The sequence below is a fragment of the Haliotis rufescens genome, unplaced genomic scaffold, assembly GCF_023055435.1.
Source record: "Haliotis rufescens isolate VD_foot unplaced genomic scaffold, xgHalRufe1.0.p SCAF_24, whole genome shotgun sequence".
NCBI lineage: Eukaryota > Metazoa > Mollusca > Gastropoda > Lepetellida > Haliotidae > Haliotis > Haliotis rufescens.
The window spans coordinates 7,479,896-7,486,804 of NW_025963935.1; the positions used below are offsets into that span (position 1 = coordinate 7,479,896).

Here is a 6,909-nt window from a genome sequence, read left to right on the forward strand (position 1 = left end):
CATTGAATTTATCAAAAAGGACCATATCAGGTTTGTTCGCTTGGATACGTCTGACTCTGTACGTGGGCGTATTCCAAAGAATTATAAATGTAATTATCATGTCCCACGACGCCCTCTGCATATTCTGGGTCGTACCATTGATGGTCTCGGAGTCAAAACCACACATTACGGTAACAAGAGGATCGAACCATGCCAATGATACTGTGTTTGTGTCAAGCTAGACATCAACATTGAGACAAAATCACACATTGACGATTTCTAGTGGCAAGTGACCGGTTCTGGGTTGATTTGATATGGCACTTCGCTTGATTGACACTCATTTCTGTACCGTCCAGCACCATCAACAAAATAAACATTAACATTGATATTCAGTACTGCATCAATGGGTCGTTTAGGAAAATCCATTGAATGACTTGTTTTCAGTCTTGACATGCTTCACAAGAGGATCTTCAGATAAATAAATATGTGCAACTGTGCACGATTAAATTAATTAAATTCCTTGTTAATCACATCATAGACGTTAAAATATGGTGATCATCCTCATCATAAACAACTATCATCATCATTATCATTATAATGTTTATGTCCCCGTCACAGTACATTGTATTTAAAGAAAACAAGGTATAGGTTATAAACACATTTGATGATACATCTATGTGTTTAAAGTTGATTTTGACAGCCTGGGCCAAGTTGGACCCAACACAAGCAAAACACTTTTGATAGAGACTATGTTGAGAATGTAGAGAGAAAAGGGCTTCACTTTGAGCACCTTGTTTTCTTTAAATACAGCGAACTGAGACACTTTAAAGTGGTATATAGGTAGATATTATACTTGTTTATAGATGTGAATGTGAGCCGGGGACAAGTCGGACCCAACACTTCTGAGAGAGATTTTTTTAAGAAAATACAGTAAAAGTGTTTGACTTTAACGGACCAGTTTTCTTTACATACGATGTACTGTGACATTATAAAGTGGTATATAGGTAGATATAATACTAGTCTATGGGAACCTTTTTGATTTGGCTATTTGAGTTTAGATATAGGTTATGCTATTTTTTGGTGATTTTTTGTTTGTTGACACTTTTAATTTCTGATTTGGAGATAGGTAGGTTTAAGCTTATTTCTAGGATTTTAAGGGATAGTTTAGCTGCTTTATCGGCGTTTTCATTGCCGTATATTCCTACGTGGGCGGGGATCCAAATGAATACTATTTGTTTGCCTGCCTTAGTTAAATCGGTTGAGCTTTTTAGTATTTGATTTATTAGTTCAGGGCGGTTTTGGGTGTTTTTATTTTAAAGGGCTTGTAGTCCACTGAGCGAGTCGGTAAGTATTAGGCTTTTTTGTTGTTTTTGAGATTGTTGATTATGAAGGGCTGAGGCCATGCCCATTAGTTCGGCCGTGAATATTGATTGATTGTTTGGGAGTCGGTAGGATTGTGTGGCTTTAGTTGGTTGTGTGATGTGGACTCCGAAACCGATGTGTTTGGAGATCGGATCTGAGGATCCGTCTGTGTAAATGTGACACCAATTTGGCCAATTTTCATGTATGTATGCTAATGTGGTGGTTTTTGCTATGTTTGGGTCGGTTTGTTTATTAATTGTGCTAGCTAGTGTTATGTCTATTTTTGGTGTTTTAAGTTTTGGGGTAAGATATTTGATTTTTTACAGTTTTGTTTAAGATTGTTTATTTGGTGTTCATTTAAGTAATTGGTTATTCTTTGGTATATTGGAGTAATTAGAGGGTGTTCTCGAGCTAGGGCTTGGTTTGTGGGGCTTATATTTTTGTTTATTAGGTTTTGGATTAGGGGTTTGGATTGAGACGCGGCCCAGAAATTTAGGGTTAATTGTTCCCTACGTAGATTTAGTGGCATTTCCCCTGTTAAGGTCTGGAGTGAAGTGTAGGGGGTGCCACATTGAGTGCGTGTTATTAGTCTTAGAGCCTGATATTGAGTTTTTTGCTTAGGGATTGGTTAAGGGTGTCGTATATGGCACATCCGTAGTCTATTTTAGATCTAATTAGTGATATATAGAGTGAGAGGAGGGTGTCTTTGGAGGCCGCCCCCCCCCCCAGTTTGAGCCTGTTAGGCATCTTAGCGTATTTAGATCTTTGCTACATTAAGTTATTAGATTATTTATGTGAGCGTCCCAGGAGAGATGTTCAATGAAAATTAGTCCTAAGAATTTGGTTTGTTTTAGGAATTGGATTGGTTTGTTGTTTAGCTTTTTTGGGGGGAGGCGGGTTTCATGTTTTTGTGTTTAAATACTATTCCTGTAGTTTTTTCCGAGTTAAGGGAGAAGCCCCATTTGTCAGCCCATTGCTGTATTTTGTTTAGAGATTTTTGGAGTAGGTTTTGGGCAATATCAATGCTTTTTGTGCGGATCCAGAGGGCTTCATAATCTGCTAATTTAGATGTGTTTATTTTAGGGGATAGGCCCTCGAATAGATCATTTATCATTATATTGAAGAGTGTGGGGCTGAGGATACTGCCCTGGGGAGTGCCATTTTCTTGGGGAAATTCGTCCGATAGCGTTTGGTCTATACCCACGGTTATTTTACGATTGTTTAGGAAGTCCTGGATGTCGTTTATTATTTGACCTTTGAGTTCTATTTTTTTTAGTTTTTGAATTAGCCCGTCGTGCCATACCATGTCGAAAGCTTTGGAGAAGTCTAAGAAGATGCCTGTAGTATATTGTTTGCTAAGTTGTCCTGTTTAATGTCCTGCTCTAAACGGGCGAGGTTATCTAAGGTTGAGCGGCCATGAGTGAAACCACTTTGATCTGGGTTTATGATGCTTTTTTGAGTTAGGTAATGTTGTAGTCTGTGTTTAGCCATAGATTCCATTACTTTTAATAAGTTTGAAGTTAAGGAAATTGGTCTATAGGAGTTAGCCTGATTAGCTGGTTCATTAGGTTTAGGGATTGGTATGACTAAGGCCTGTTTCCAGGGCATAGGTACTTGTCCGTTTTGATAGATGAAATTGTATAGTTTAAGTAGTGCCTGGATTAGTTATGGGGGGAGTTTTATAATTATTTGGTAGGAAGTTAGGTCCAATCCTGGGGCTGTGCCCTTTTTCCTGTTTTGGATGACGTAGAGTAGCTCCTCCATTGTGTAAGGGTGGTTTATTTCTAGGTTGTCATTATTTGGTTCTTTGGTGGATTTGTTTTCTGTTCTAAGTTTATCTTTAAATTTTTGGCTAAAATTGTTGTTACTGCTTACGGCTGAAAAGTGGTTGGCGAGGTTATTTGCCTTTTCGGCGGGTTTTGTTGAATTATTAATGTTTAGTGTTTTTATGACGTTTTAAGCCTCTAATGGCGTGGATTTTGCGCCAGGCCGTTCTGGCGTCTGTACGGTTATTTATTAATTTTAGAAGTGCTAGGACAGTTATCAAGACGTGTCGTGTCAGTCCTATGACATTGACGAATATCCACTCCCAGAAAACATCCTGTGTTATTTTAACATGAATTAGTAAAGGTTCATTAGGGATGCCCAACACATGATGCCCAACACTGGAAGAAGAGTAGTCAAAACACTATCGTTTCCTGCCCAGGACATCACACCCCTACACGCTAAGGTCGGTGAGAAACATTCTCATCAAAGAAAACACACAGTCTGACTGACACTGACACTGACTTTTCTAAGAGGACCCACGGTATGTAGTCATAATTATCAGTTTAATACATTGTTGAAGATGCACTTTGATTCAAACCCAATGAAATGAGAAAAACTATACGTTTGTGGACATTTGAGATCTGCCTAGATATGCACGTTTCGTTTTATTATTCTGCAATCCATGTTGAGCATTACACGCTGTCCCGGCCCGGCCCGACTTTGCTTGGCCCGGCAATCCTTAATTCCCTGTATGGCCAAGGGCGCCATTTTGGAACACCAAATGTAAACAAACACTCAAACCTCGTGTAATCGATGTACACCGTGATGCTTGATTGCGATATGCTTACCTCGTGTATCGATACATTGTTCTCAATCACCTCTTACACGGAAATCCCGGTCGAAATCCGTCTGAGCCATCCACAACGAGGACGTCAAGTATTTCGAAAACTCGATTGACAGCCGAAGGAAGGAAGAGCAGCTTGCGGATGCCAGGTACGTAGCAGGGCTTCGAATCATAATGTTCCATGATTTCTATACAGAGATCTTATGGCATTCCATAATTGATTTAGATATTTTCCTGATCTCGATGTTACTATTGTAAACGTCAAGGGCCTTTTTTTTTTGTGTTCGGAAACCTTTTGTTATTATTATGATCAAGTGTTTGTTGTGACATGGGATTTGGGTTTGCATAAGAGCTTCAGGTGTAGGACTTTTGAGGGTCGTGTCCTTATTCTCAGCATAACGCTGGGGTATAAATCTGGCAAAGTTCATGTCATACAAAACGTGGCATTCAATTCCAATCATGTGTTGCAACCTGAACCACCTGAAAGTGAGATATGGATTACAATGAATAATGACAGCTTATCAATCTTTAGCAATTCCACACTGAAACTTTGGAAGGGTTAAAGACAAGTTAGTTCTTTTCTGTTTCAACATGTTCAGGGTTTGTGGGGAGATTCACAGACATCCTCAGGGAGGATACGAAGTATTGAGTGAGTATTTTTGTGTGTGATAGTTACAAACTACATGTATTCATCATGGTATATTTCAATGCAATGTGAAACATCACACTCACAATAGTCCAGCTCTGTGATGGCGGCCTGTAAATAATTGAACATGGACCAGGCAATCTAGTGATTGTTATTATCAGCAAAGATCCATGCCCTCAGAGTATGATGACAACCTAGTCTGACCACCCGATTCATTAGTTGATAAGTGTTTGGATGTTGTTTTGTCGTTGTGTGTGTGTATGTGTGTGTGTGTGTGTGTGTGTGTGTGTGTGTGTGTGTCTGTGTTGTGTCTGTGTCTGTGCATGAGTGTATGAGTGTATTTAACTTAAATCATGAATCTTATACTTGTTTCTCTGTGCTTTTACAATGTAACCCAAATTTCCTTGCGAATAATAAAGTATTATCTTATTCATATCATTTCTGAACAAAGTGTCGTATCAAGGTTAGATCTCTGTCAAAACAGTGCCATGTAAAAGCCAAATTAATAGCCTAGAAATAAAAGTGAATACTGCATTGCATTAATCTGCATTTCAAGCAAATTTAGCAATAATTCATGGAATGATATTGACCTCGGTGAGGATCTTTCTGCATTGTCGAACAAGTGATTCCCTATGTAATGTATGTGTTGAATGATTAAATATGGGAATAAATGTCATCTCTGAATGTTTGACATGAATTATTATAATTAGGGTAATTCTAAGTCGGAATCACAACCGGGGTCTTTTCATTTGAATCAAATGTACATTTTGGACATTTCTGTGATGTGAATGCTACTTATGTTTGTAGAATGTCCGGATGAATAAAAGAGACGGTCATCTGTGCAGCATCAATGCAAAGAAAGACCATAGAAGAGAAGCAATGAGGAACAAGAGAAGAGCAACAGTGAGTGATAAATATTTTGAAATTATTCTGTTTGGTTCATATGGCTATTTTGCAAATATTTCTTCAGTTTGTTCCTTATCTCTGTGGGCACGGATGTCCTATTATCTAAGGCACTACAATTTGCTGTGCAGAGTTGCATCTCTTGGGCTTAGCAGAAACCTATAGTCATGGTTTCAAAATCCTGCTTCTCCCCAATATGTTGCTAGGTTTGTCAGCGTTATACACAAGCTCGAGGGATTCATCAAAGACCTGCATCACTTAGGGCTTTCTTCCCACATCAAGCTAACAGGCGGTGATATATCTGGAATACTGTTTAAAGCAGTGTGAAACCCAACTCACTTCTGTAACACCACATCCAGCAAAAGTTTGGCTATATGACAAGGATTGTAAATATATATTTTCCCATGTTGATGAGTTGAAACAATCACTAAATGACATCTCTTAAAAAGATTCCCAGCAGTCTATGCTTGCCATACAAGCCAAATAATAGATCAGGTAGTGAGTAGGCTCGTTAATCGCATGTAATCATACCACAACAATGTGGGATATTGTCTGAACCGAGTTCATAACATTAATCACTGGTTTGTCTGGTCGAGATTTGAGATGTGATTTTCTTAAATGTTTGGCATATAACAAGACTCACATATGATAACTTAAGTGATTTTGCTGCCTTCTATCTGTAAGTACATGTGGCGACAATTCTTTTTCATTGCTAAAATCTTTGTACATAATGCTGAAGAAACTGATGTCCTGCTTGAGATCCCTGGATGAGTACTCCAGGTTGACAGTCTGGAAGGACCAGACAAGGGAGTCCTTAACAGAGAGCGCACCCCTTCAGATATCAGAGGTGATTTGGAGACAGCGATGACGCGGGTCCTGTTATTTCAATGGATGCTGACCCTAGAAGTTGTATGCCAAATGGTACTGGGACACGCAAAGGCTGGTCTGGCTAATGTGAGAAGACCAACCATTGCCAAGCTGGAGTGGGATCCTTCCAGGACGTTCAAGAAATTCTTGTCTTGAGCCATGTGGTAAACACTTGAAAGGAATGATAATTGGGACTTATTGTCTTTAATTGTGGACCCAAACACCAAATGGAAAGTTCACAATTCTACTAACACAATGCAGCAGGGATAGAGTCCAACTGGTATTCCCTCATCCTGGTTCCTGTTCACTATGGCAATATAGAAAGAAAAGGAGGTTTGAGGGAAAGTAAGTTCTCTGAACTGGTGAACATGATCCGTAGGTACTGTCAAGCGAACAGTTATCACACTCTGTTATGAGTATTGAAGAATAGGATGAATTTGCATACTGCATCAGGAACCATCATGTGAACACAGTTCAATGTGCGATATACCATAGGCATATGAATAAAAGAAATTGATAATTTGATTGTTGCTTATGTTTC

The 6,909-nt window shown here is 39.0% G+C and overlaps 1 long non-coding RNA gene across 1 annotated transcript; it reads left to right on the plus strand.

Moving 5' to 3' along the window:
* The first annotated feature begins 3,856 nt into the window (after positions 1-3,856).
* LOC125383545 lies at positions 3,857-6,349 on the plus strand. Its single transcript, XR_007222790.1, has 3 exons — positions 3,857-4,101; positions 5,406-5,501; positions 6,241-6,349. It is a non-coding gene; the product is annotated as an uncharacterized LOC125383545 (long non-coding RNA).
* Positions 6,350-6,909: the final 560 nt, after the last annotated feature.